We start from the raw sequence: 13,223 nt of genomic DNA on the forward strand, positions 1-13,223 counted from the left end.
AGTAATTTTCCATCCCCCCCAATCCGGCTCCTTGGCTAAAAGTCCCCACTTGTCCACGCTGTATTTGGAACTGACCCCTGTTCTGTACTGACCTCTCTTTTCCCCTGTTGCAAAGTCCTGAATAAAATCTGCTTTCACCCCTTTAATGAGCGTGCGGCTCTGGTTTTCTTTGACCTGTCAGTTTGTGATGATGACAAAGTTCTGGAGATTGGTAGTGGCGATGGTTGCACCACGATGTGAATGTACGTAATGCCACTGAACTGTACATTTAGAAGTGGTCAAAATGGTAAATTTTACGTTACGTTTTTGTTACGCCAAGAAAAGAAAAGCTCAATGGTTTTTAAAAAGACTTTTAAAAAGTTAAATATATAAAGCAAGAGTCTGTCCAGAGACCCTGTGATAGTCCTTCGTGGGGCCCACTGGCCTGCCTCAAAATTCTTGGCCTCTCTCTTTTAGGGTTGCCGGATAAAAATACAGGACACCAAGGTCATTTGAATTTCAGATGAAAAAAAACAAATTGTTTTCTATTTTTTTTTAGTATAAGTATGTCCCAAACGAAGTATGGGACACATTTACACTAAAAAAATCATTCCTCGTTTATTTGAAATTCAGAATTAAGTGTTTATATTTTTATTTGCTAAGTCTGGCAACCCTACTCTCTTCCTAATACTCTCCGAATTTTGTCCTCCTTCCCTGCCCCGCCTCTCGCGTCCGTCCCTGGGAGTTAGGTTGAATTGCCTCTTTTGATGAGAACACCCCAATGACTTGCAGGCTGTAGCACATGGTTCCCACCAGTGATGGGTAAGAGATGGGTTTGCACATGTATTATACACTGAATGTGTCCCCCCCGCCCCAAATTAATACGTTAACACCATAACCCCCAGTGTGACGGTATTTGGGCCAGGGCCTTTGGGAGGTAATTAGGGTTAGATGAAGTCATGAGGGTGGGGTACCCACGGTGGGATGACAGCCCTTATGAGAAGGGATACTCTCTTTCCACTACTAAGGACATAGGGAAAAGGCAGCCATCACAAGCCAGGAAGAGAGCTCTCTCCAGGAACCAAATCAGCCGGCACCTTAATCTTGGACCTTCCAGCCTCCAGCACCGTGAAAAATAAATATATGCTGTTTAAGCCACTCTATGGTATTTTGTTTCTGACTAATACAACCTGCAAGCTCATTTCCCCCTCACTCCACCTGAGCAATGACTAAGCAGCTTAAGGTATCTGGACAGAAAGCCCGCAGGCTTGGGGCTCCGCCCCTCGTCCTCTGTGCGACCTTGGGCAAGTCATCCGGATGGGGCCTCAGCTGTCCCATTTATAAACTGCAGTTAAGAGTGCTTGCCCTGCCTCCTTTAGAGAGCTGCAGATAAAGGGCATCTAAGTGCTCTGTGATCTGTAAAGTGTACTCGAACACAAAAGGCTCCAGGATGTCTGTCTGTACATAGACACGTGCCCACATACCCCACATCACACATCCAACCTGGCTGTGTTTTCTCACAAAAGTGTGGCAAGACAGCACCCCCAGTCCAGAGCAGCCAGTTCACCCTCCAGACCGTTCACCCACACTTCATCAAAGATCTCTACCAAATCTACTGGTGACAGGCTCATCCCAGACTTAATTTTAAAGATTTCCTGGGACCTCCCTGGTGGCGCAGTGGATAAGACTCTGCACTCCCAATGCAGGGGACCTGGGTTCCATCCCTGTGGTCAGGGAACTAGATCCCACATGCATGCCGCAACTAAGAGTTCTCATGTCACAACTAGGGAGCCCGCTTGCTGCAACTAAGGAGCTGGTGAGCCGCAACTAAGGAGCCCTGGAGCCGCAACTAAGGAGCCCTGGAGCCGCAACTAAGGAGCCCACCTGCTGCAACTAAGACCCAGTGCAACCTAATTAATTAATTTTAAAAAATAATAATAAAATAAAGATTTCCTAGGAGCTGGACTGCAAAGACATTTAACCTCAGCCACTCGAGCTACAGTGGGAACCTTTGACCTCAGTCTGGATAAAGAAAAGCTAAGTGTCATCTTAACATGTGGACACTGGGGCCCCACCTGCCTCTGCTAGCCCAGCATGTGATGCTATTTATATGAAACATCCAGAAAAGGAAAATCCACAGAGAATGCAGATTGGTGGTTTCCAAGAGCTGAGGGAAAGGGATAATGTGAAATGACTGCTTAACGGGTATAAGGTTTAATTTTTTATTTTTGGCCACACTGCACAGCATGTGGGGATCTTAGTTCCCTGATCAGTGATCAAACCCATGCCCCATGCAGTGGAAGCACGAGGTCTTAACCACTGGACCGCCAGGGAAGTCCCGGGTATAAGGTTTTATTTTGGGGGTGATGAAAGGTTTTGGAGCTACACAGAAAGAGCGGCTGCACGACATTGTGAATGCACCAAATGCCACTGAATTGTTCACTTTAAAACAGTTTTACGTGGCTTTGACCTCACTGTACAAAACAAAACAGAAGGACGATGCTGGGGCATAAGAAGCGCTAAGTACTAGTTGTGAGTATCCTGCATTCCCCGACCTCAGGGCTGAGCCTGCGTCTTGTACTTCTGCACTCTCCTTGGTGTGGAGCTTGCACTGGAAGGGGCAGGGAGGCCACTGGTCGAGGGCCTCTTCTGTGTGTCCCCTAGGGATTCCTTTTTTTTTTCTTCAGAGGATGAGGAAGCCACAACATTGTCCCTTGTCACTGTTCTCTCAGCACGTTTATTGAGTGCTTGCTCTGTGTCTTCAGACAAGTCAGAGAAACAGCCCCTTGAGTGGATGATGGCCAGCGTGTGATGGAGTTTTGAGAGCAGCAGAGTGGGAGCACAGGCGCTGGGAAGCAGGGGCAGGGGCCCGCACGTTCACTTAGGAGCGTGTTCAAGTGTGCCAAACAGGAACTTCACCGCAGGGCTCTAAGCCTTAGGAGTTTCATTTTCCATAAGTGGACCACACCATCTTTATCCAGTCCTCTGTTGATGGACGCTTAGGTGGCTTCCATGTCCTGGCTCTTGTAAATAGTGCTGCAAGGAACATTGGGGTGCATGTATCTTTTTGAATTATGGCTTTCTCTGTGTATATGGAATATTACTCAGCCATAAAAGGAATGAAATTGTGCCATTTGCAGAGCCGTGGATGGACCTAGAGACTGTCATACAGAGTGAAGTAAGTCAGAAAGAGAAAAACAAATATCATATAATATTGCTCATATGTGGAATCTAGAAAAATGGTACAGATGAACTTATTTGCAAAGCAGAAATAGAGACACAGATGTAGAGAACAAACTTATGGATACCAAGGGGGAAGCGGGGGTAGGACGAATTGGGAGATTGGGATTGACATATATACACTACTATGTATAAAATAAATAACTAACGAGGACCTACTGTATAGCACAGAAAACTCTACTCAGTGCTCTGTGGTGACCTAAATGGGAAGGAAATCCAGAAAAGAGGGGATATATGTATACGTATAACTGATTCACTTTGCTGTACAGCAGAAACTAACACAACATTGTAAAGCAACTATACTCCAATAAAAAGTAATTTTAAAAATTAAAAAAAAAAAAGAAGTTTCATTTTCCACGTTACAGGAGAACTGGAGGTAAGCAGAACGGGGCTGATCCGTGGTGCCTTTAGGAACCTCGACTCTTCTTTCTACTGTGCCTTAGCTCGTGGCTTTCATCCTCATGCTTGTAATATGTGTGCTCCATTCTGTACACTACATCTGACTTCCAGGTGGGAAGAAAGGAAGGACAAAGGAAAATGGTAAAATGCAGATGTGGGCCCAATCTACTTCTTTTTTTTTCTCTTTTTTTGCGGTACGCGGGCCTCTCACCGCTGTGGCCTCTCCCGTTGCGGAGCACAGGCTCCGGACGCGCAGGCTCAGCAGCCATGGCCCATGGGCCCACGGGCCCAGCCGCTCCGCGGCATGTGGGATCTTCCCGGACCGGGGCACGAACCCGTGTCCCCTGCATCGGCAGGCGGACTCTCAACCACTGCGCCTCCAGGGAAGCCCCCAATCTACTTCTTTTTAGGAAAGATTCCCTAACAATCTCCATCCAGCAACTTCTTCTTACATCTTATTGGCCAGGACTGGACCACGTGACTGCAGCCAGGTACAAAGGAGTCTTGGGACGTGAGTATTTGTAACTGGGGATACTACTTCCCTGAACAAAATAGGGATTCTATTAGGAAGGAGATAGAAGGAGGGTAGTCAACTGTGCAGGGCCTGCCGGAGACACCCAACCTGTTTTCAAGTTGAAGGATTTCTGAAGGATGCAATGCCAGAGATGAAGCTTAAAGGATGAGCAGGAGTTACCCCAGGGAAGGAGGGTGGGGTTATAGGCATTCCATGAACACAAGACAGCAGGAATCTATTCATTAAGGTAAGGCTAGCTGCTGCAACAAACTGAAAACAGTTCCATCACTTCCCACTAATGGAACACCCAAGTCCATGGATGGCTTTCCTTCACGCTTTAACTCAGGCACCTGAGTTCTTTCCACCTATGGCTCTGCCGCCTTCACCATGGGGCTTCTGGGGTTGGGAAGGGAAAGAACATGAAGAGCACGTGGGAGTTTTGATGCAACAGGCCTGGCAGCAGCATGGATTACTCTTGTGCCTCTTCCACTGGCAAGACCTTGTTCAAATAGCCACATCTAAGTGCAGGGGAGGCTGGGAAATACAGTCTATGTATAGATGAGCCAGTTTCTGCTACAGTGATCAGGAGGTGAGAAAATGTGCAGCTGGTGTGGAGTGGGACGTGACACAAGACCATAAGCAGTTTGGTGTCGCTGAAGTTCAAGGCAGAGGGGAGGTGGGGATGAGATTAGAGAAGTAGTAGGAACCAGACCACAATACCGGGTACCGTTTCTGGAGCTCCTGCTCTGTGCCGGGCAATGCACCTAGTACTTCACATCTATAGTCTCAGTTATGATAGGGTGTCTGACCTGTGGAGAAGAGGTGGGAGATCTCCTGTGTATATTTGCTTTGTATAACAATCCTATTTCCTAACGAGTATATAGAGTTTCACTGTGTGCAAAGCACATGTATGCATACGATATTTATAAGAATTTGGTGAGGAAAATAGTCCCGTCATTCCTATGGACATGGGGGGGAAAATGAGGCTTTGAGAGGTTTAAGAACTTGTCCCAAGTTCAGCCAGGTCCACCTGTTAATAAACACTCTCACTCATTCTATTATATCACCTCCCAAAGAGGGTCTCATGTGTCATAGTAGGGAGTTGGGACTGGAGCCTGAAGTCTAATGGCCGATGGGCTCGGAAGAAGCCATCCCTTTCTGATGCTAAAATTGGACTCCCTCAGATTTGCTCAGACTTACCTGTCGTCGGTGGCATCGGCAGGGGCGGGGAGGGCGCGGGGGGCAGGAAGGACTCCGTGAAACCAGGAACTGGGGCAGCACCTGGCTCTCCCAGCTGAGGAAGTTCTCCGTTTTCAGAGGGAAGGGGGCAGGGAGAGTCCATGCCTCCCTGAGTCCAAAATGACCCACCTGAGGACCTTACGGCTCTCCTGCCACCCCCAATCCCAGCCTCCTGTGCAGCCTCGAAGGACCAGGGCTGGGAACAGAGGGTGGGGCGCAGGCAGGGCCAACAGTAACACAGTACTTTCAGAGGACCACAAACGTATTTTCATTAAAATCAGAAGAAAAGTGAACTTCAGACTGAAGAAGATATTTTAATATATAATATTAATATAGTCATCTGTGTACCAACATAGAAAATATGATTTTTTATGGAGTAAGGTCCCCACGAAGGCAAAAGGACCCACCTAGTCTATGAAAGTTGTCATGAAGTTGGGGTGTGTGTGTGTGTGTGTGTGTGTGTGTGTGTGTGTGTGTGTGTGTGTGTGTGTGTGTGTGTGTGTGTGTGTGTGTTTCAAGGCAGAGACTGAGGGTCTAGGGCTTCGGGCTCTGACTCTCCAGCTCGTAGCCTGGCAGGCTGCCTGCCTCTTCTGGCTAAACTCCACATGCCAGGACGTGCTCTAAGGAACCTGGAACCCACAGTCTGGTGCTCACCACCCTGTGTGGATCTGCATTTCGGGAGCCGCACCCCCTTCCTGGCACGGTGTCCACCGCTCTGAAATCCCACCGTGTGGGAGCTGGACACAGGGCAGCAGGACTAATCCTTGAAATAACTCAGGGAGGATTATCCCAGCCTCTCAGCAGCAGCGAGGCCGGGTTGGTTCCCAGGGAGGGGGAGGCCAGAGCAGGGGGGCTGCCCACAGTGGGAAGACGGGGAAAGGTGAATGCCCAGCAGAGAGGCTTCCAGACTGGACCAGGCAAGAGGGGGTCCTAAGGGGCGGGGCTAAATCTCAGAGGTGGGATTATGCAAATCAATTCCAGCCAGAGATCTGAAGCTTGAAAAAACCCAGACTGGGGGAAAGAAGTTAATTTATAAAAATTTAAAAGTATGAAATATAAAATAATCCCTTAAGGTGCTTATTTCACAACCAAATCATTCCAACACAATGAACCATATGTAAAATGTACCTCCCCCCAGCCCCTCACCTACACCCCGAGGAGCCCCTCTTCTCTCCACCATCCTACCACCCAGGCTTGGGTGCTTTTCCTGTCCTCCTTTCCGTCTCACTGACCCAGCAAATTCTGAAAGTCCCACCTCCTCCAGGGGGTGACTGGAGGACGAGGCCCGATTTCCTGGGCCCCCAGTCTGTGGGGGGAATATGTCTCCAGATCCTGAATTTGCCTGTGCAAATTGGCTTTCTGACATGCTGGTGTCTATACGTGGAGGCTGAATCTTGGTAGGAGGACCAGGTAGGTGAAAGAGTGCCAGGGGAGCAGGGACGCATGTGAGTCATGGGTGGCTCCCACAGGCTGGGGTGTGGGAAGGAAGGGGAGCCCCTTTTGAATGGAGATGTGCACACAGAGGGTCTGGGTAAGTCTGGGTGACTGGAGAGAGCCCGAAGTGGGTGCTGGACCTGGGGCCCAGACAGCAGAGGGGCTTACACTCTGGTAGCCGCTAGTCACACGTGAGTGTCCGAGCACTGGGAATGCAGCTTGTGTGTGCAACTGAGGAACCGAACTGCTAATGTGCTTAATTTTCACTAAAAATTAATTTAGAAGTTGTTACTCTCTCCATTTAGTTACTGGAAAACATAAGTATTGGTGAGATAATTTGAGTATGTGAACTTACTTTTCAATGTGAACGTTGTGAAATCTGAACACAGGCCACATATTTCCAATAAAAATGTAGCATCCAAATTGAAATGTGGTGTAAGTGTAAAACTACGCGGTACACCTCCAGGACTTAGTACAAAAAAAAAAATTTTTTCAAGGATCTCAGTAATTTTGTACATGATTACATGTTGAAATGATAATATTTTAGATACAAGTTAAATAAATATATTATTGAAATTAATTTCACTTTTTAAAAACTTGTTTAAGTTTAAAAAAAGTTTTTTTATTGTAGTTGATTTACAATATTGTGTTAGTTTCAGGTGTACAGCAAAGTGAATCAGTTATACATATACATAGATCCACTCTTTTTTAGATTCTTTTCCCATAGAGGCCAAAAAATATGGAATGCTTCACAAATCTGCATGGCCTCCTTGTGCGGGGGTCACGCTAATCTTCTCTGTATCGTTCCAATTTTAGTATATGGGCTGCCGAAGCAAGCACTTTTTTTTTACTTTAAAAAATATGGTTACTAGAAATTTAAAAATCATGCACGTTGCTCACATTGTATTTCTGCTGGACAACTCTTCTCTAGAGGGAAAGGCTGAGAGAGACCTAACTGGCTTCAGGTGGCAAGGCAGGGTGGAAGGCTCTCTGGGGCAGGGCCAAAGGTAGCTTGATGCCCGGGGTGGAGGTTGCGGGTACGAGGGGAGTGGGGGCTGGAAGAGGGCAGAGACGACTCGACCTGGCAATGTTGAGAATGCGTTTCATGGGGCCGGCCGTGTCTGCTGTGTGTTTCGTAAGGCTCAGGTGTCTCTGCACCCCTCCGTACCCTCTGTGCCCTTCTCCCCCGTCTTCCTTAGGTGCTGGCAGAGTGGGTCTCACCTCCAGCGGCATAACCATCACTGGACCGGAAGCTTCTCCAGCTCATAGATCGTGTCTTCTTTCTCTTTGTATTCTCAGTCTCAACATCATGTATAAAGAAACTTAGCAAGTTTTGCCGACAGAGGGACTGGCAGTCCAAATGCTGTTTGCTTTAGTGGGCTGACACGTGTGTGTTGGGACAGGTCCCCCGAGGGGCAGGATGTGAAGGGGAGCAGCTACAGCCTGCTGGGGGAGGGGAGTCCTCATCCCCTCATCCCTGGGGAAGTACAGGGGGTGTCCCTCGGAAATGGACAGGAGCCTTGTCTGTGTCAGTTCCCGCAGCATTGTCTGTGTCAATCCTGGGTCTAACGAAGATGCAACGCAGCCAAAAATGAAATAAATAAATAATTAAAACAAAACAAAACAAAACCTAAGCAGGGGACACCCAACATTGGCTCAGCGAATTTCAGAACCTCTATGGACCAGCGATTCCTCTGTACCTCTCCTGTTACCCTCCCCTGTTACTTTTTGAGCAGAAATGTCTGTAGCTGTTGTCCTGCCGTGGTATGCTGTGTGTGGGCAGGCAGATAACTTGCATCTTTAGTTGTGCAGACCAGGTAAGAGGAATACCTAAAGGAAACTCATCTACACCTAAACCTTATTTAGATGAGATGCTGGACCCTGAGCTTTAGGGTGTCTTGGGAGGGAAGTGAATGTATTTTGCGGGTGCAATGGACATGAGTCACTGAGGGACAGAGGACAGTGTGGACAGACTCTAAGGTGACCCGCATGATCCCACCTCCTGGTACTCACACCATTGTATAACCCCCCCGCCCTAGGGTGTGGGCAGGGCCCGTGCCTTGCTTCTAATCAATAAAGCGCAGCAAAGATGACGGTATATATGTGATTATGCATGCAGAGTATGTGACATCCATGATCGTTACACTGGTCTTGCTAGAGCACTGACTCCCTTGCTGGCTTTGAAGAAGGAGGCTGCCGTGTTGCAAGCTGCCATATGGAGAGGGCCATACAGCAAGGAGCTGGAAGACACGTCCAGCTGACGTCCAGCAAGAACTGAGGCCTTTCGTCCAGCAGTCGGCAAGGATATGAAGGCTGCCCCTCGATGAGGACCCAGCCCTGGCCCACAGCGTGACTGCCGTCTTACGGAGGACCCAGTAAGCTGTGCCCACGCTCCCGATCTTCAGAAACTATGAGCTGATGTGTGTTGTTTGAAGCTGCTAAGTTTCCGATCATTTGTTCCTAGCAGAAGAGAATGGACACCGTCTACCAGCCGTCCTCAGTCTGAGCCTCACCTGCACCTCTCTGACCTCATCTCCAGCCACTGTGCCCTGGCTCACTCCACACTAGCCACAGGGCCCACTTGCTGATCACCAAAACCACCAGGCAAGCATCTGTCTCCCAGCCGCGGCATTTGCTGTTCCCTGTTCCTGGAATGCTCTTCCTGCACTTGAAAGCAGGACTCATTCCCTTGCCCCCTTCAGATTATTGCTAAAGTTTTGCCATCACAGTGAGGCCTTCCATGGGCACCCTTTTAAAAATTGCAATTCACCTCTGCCCCAACTCCCATACTCCCTACCCCTCTTTCTTCTTTATTTTTCTCCAATTCTTTTTAAAAATCATTTTTGCTTGGTGTTTGGTTTGTTTTTTACTGTTGCGTCCCCAGATCATAGGAGCTGCTCATCAAATACTAGCAGAGAAGTTAAATGAACCAGGGAGATTGGTGGAGGCTGCAGTAAGAATAAGGTTAAGTTAAGATAACAGAGGAAGAGACGGAGGCTGGAGGGCATTTTCTGGCTGTCAGATGTGTGCAGACTCCAACTTCGGACATGCTTTTCTCGGAAACACTCCTCATTATATAAAATATGATCCTGGGAATTCCCTGGCGGCCCAGTGGTTAGGACTCCGCACTCTCATTGCCGAGGGCTGAGATTCCATCCCTGGTCGGGGGAACTAAGGTCGCACAAGCAGTGCAGCGCAGCGCGGCCAAAAAAAAAAAGAAAATAGGATCCTGCAGGAGGGGAATGGACTGCATAAAATAGCTCTATGAAATAGCAATGACTGGATACATCGAATTACTCCAGGTATGTGAAGAGGCTGACATAACGTTACCCCTGGTAAGTGGTCTGTAGTGAAGGAGGTGCCCCTCGTCAGACCCTCGTTATGCTCGTGAGACACCCAGATTCTCACGTGACCCAGGAACTTAATCCGGGTCACTCAGGTATTTCATTCCAGATCTAGGAATCAGAAAGGAGGTCTCCGGACTCACCGTCCGCAGCTGGAGAAAGTGTCTCATGGGAAGTTTCCCTAGGAGCCCGGTCCCCTGGAGTAGGAAGCGGCAGCTGTAGGTCCAAATCCAGCTCTGCCACCGAAGTGCCACATATCCTGGGGCATATGCTCCAGCTGGGAGAGGCGCGGAATGCGGCCACTTTCTGACCAGGCAGAGATGAGGGAGCTGCTGTTTGCCAGGTGCTCGGGGCCCGGGGTCGACACACAGAAGGGAGGGCAAGAGGCTCCCACCACGGAGAAGCAGGCCCCCTGCAGCTGGAGGTTTTCCGCCGCAGCAGATCTCACCGTGGCTCTCTGGGTGTCTGACGGGCCCAGGCAGAACCCCCAACCCTGGCCTGTCATCTTGCGAGGGCCCCCTTGGGTACCGTGGGGAGGGGGGCTGCTGGAGGGAATATGGCTGGTTTAGGGCGGAGCCGGCGCAGCGATCCCAGACCCTCGGGGATCGGTGATGGGCGAGAAGCGTCATTTTCATACGCAGAGAACAGCACACGGTTTTTCAGATCCGGGCCCAGCCCTCAAGGTCACTGCCTTTCTTCCTCAAAGAACAGGAGTTGGGGTGCTTCTCCTTGCTTGGTGACCCCGCTCAGCCATGGGCCCAGGCCTGGTTGATGGCTCTGGGTTCAAGCCCCAGCTTTCCTCCTTAGTACTGTGTGATCTTAGGGAAGGCACTCCGCTTCTCTGAGCCTCGTTTTTCTCACATGCAAGATGGCGGTAATGACACCTGTTGCCTGTAGGTAAGATTAGCAGCCACCCATCCTGCCACACACATTCTCTTTTCTTCTCACTCTATCCTTTTCACTTAGTGAATCTTATCTATACTCATGGCTTCCGTTTAGAAATTGTGGGTTGTTTTTTTTTAAGGTTTAAGCTCCATGCAGTAAAATTCACAATTTCCGTGTACAGCTCTGAGAGTTTTGACATGCGTATAGCTGTGTGACCACCATCACAATCAAGGTACAGAGCAGTCCCACCGCTCCCGCAAAGCCCGTGCCCTCACCCCCACCTCCTGCAGTCAGTTCTCCCCTGCTCTGTGCTCCAGGCTGCACTGATCTCATTTCCATCACTAACGATTACTTTCGCCTGTTCTGCATGTCATGCAAATTGAATTACGCACATGTACTCTTTTATATCTGATTTCTTTCCCTAAGTGTAATGCTTCTGAGCTTCATCCATTTCGTTACACGTAGCTGTAGTTTGTTTCTTTTTGTTGACAGGTAGTATTTCATTGCGTGGATTCCATTGCACGGATTCCAGTTGCGTGGATACCCACAATTTGTTCCTCCACTCACAACTGAAGCACATTTGGTTTGTTTCATTTTGGGGGTGTTGTGAATAATGCTGCAGTGAACATTACTTGCAAGTCTTTGTGTGGACAAATGTTTTTATTTCCGTAGGACAAATATCTAGAAGTGCAATTGCCAGGTTGTACGCTAAGTATATGTTTAACTTTTGAAGAAACGGCCTGTTTTCCAAAGTGGTTGTACAATTTCACACGTCCACCCGTAATGGGTGAAAGTTCTGGTTGCTCCACATCCTGGCCAGCGTTTAATTTTGTCAGCCTTAAAAAATTTTTGCCATTCTAGTGAAACGGTATCTCATTACGGTTTTAATTTTGCATTGCTTTAATGACTAATGATGTTGAGCTCTTTTTATGTACATACTGGCCATTTAGAGAATTTGTGAGCTGCCTATTCCAGCCCTTTGCATGGCTGTAGTTTTTATTAGCTGTTCTCCAGACCTTACTTCTGGGTCCTGGATGAAGATGTCAGTGGCATTCTTGATACCCTGCTGGGACGCCTCAAAGGGAACTTAACTGAACATAAAGGTAAACTCATAACCTTCCCCCTCACCCGTCCTCCATTCTCCAACCTTGGGCTCCATCGCCGATACATGTCTTAGTAAATGACCTCACCGCCCACACAGCGGAACAGACCAGAAGCCTAGGAGTCATTCCCCGTACCCACTCTCCTCTATTCTCCCCGCCTCCGTCCACGCCATCACTTTTCCTCCTCCCTGCCTCTTAAATCCATTCAATCCTCTCTCCCCACTGTAGCCTAAGCCACCATCCTCCCTCCCCTGGATTATTGCAATAGTCTCCTTTCTAACTAGTTTTTCTCCCTTCAGGCTGTTCTAACATTTGTCGATGAAAATTCAATTATCAAGTTAAGAAGAAAAAAAGGGAATTTTATTCGAGCCAAACTGAGGCTTATTAACTGTTATCATTTTGGTCGCACTGCACAGCTTGTGGGATCTTAGTTCCTCGACCAGGGATTGAAGCCAGGCCACAGCAGTGAAAGTGCCAAGTCCTAACTAGTGGACCACCAGGAAATTCCCCAAACGGAGAATTATAACCTGGGAAGCAGATTCTCATAAAGCTCTGAGAACTGTTCCGCCTGCTAGAAGTGGAAGGCACGTCAAGCACGTTTTCGGGATAAAGGCTGTACATCAAAATGACACACTGATGTTCTACATAAAGCGCACCAAGGATACACAGTCCAGGTAAGTGCATACAAAGCGAGCAGCAAGTCGCCATGACCCCCTGCAGAGCTGGGAAAGAACGTTCTTCTTTTAAGAAGTTACATTGCTAGCATCAGAAGAAAGAAAAAAAACTGATCTCCACAGCTAAGAAGGCGCTCCCATCTTTGAAAAGTTTTGATTAATGTGTAATGCAGGTGCACACTGCACATGAGGGAAGGAGAGAGAAGGCCCGAACAAACCCACAGCGAGAATTTTATGTTTAGTTTTTTCTTGTCCTGCCTTAAAATATAATTTTTTTTTTTTTTGGCCGCGCCGCATGGCATGTGGGATCTTAGTTCCCTGACCAGGGATCGAACCTGTACCCTCTTCAGTGGACGCACGGAATCCTAACCACTGGACCGCCAGGGTTTTATTTCATCACACGGTAACAGTG

General features: G+C 48.3%; 1 non-coding gene across 1 annotated transcript; it reads right to left on the reverse strand.

Annotated features, from left to right (window-relative positions):
* Window positions 1-7,538: 7,538 nt before the first annotated feature.
* On the reverse strand, window positions 7,539-7,645 carry LOC132530170 (U6 spliceosomal RNA). The gene has a single exon (XR_009543722.1). It is a non-coding gene; the product is annotated as a U6 spliceosomal RNA (small nuclear RNA).
* Between the last annotated feature and the right edge of the window lie 5,578 nt (window positions 7,646-13,223).

This window comes from Lagenorhynchus albirostris, chromosome 11 (genome assembly GCF_949774975.1).
Source record: "Lagenorhynchus albirostris chromosome 11, mLagAlb1.1, whole genome shotgun sequence".
In the NCBI taxonomy this organism is placed as follows: Eukaryota; Metazoa; Chordata; class Mammalia; order Artiodactyla; family Delphinidae; genus Lagenorhynchus; species Lagenorhynchus albirostris.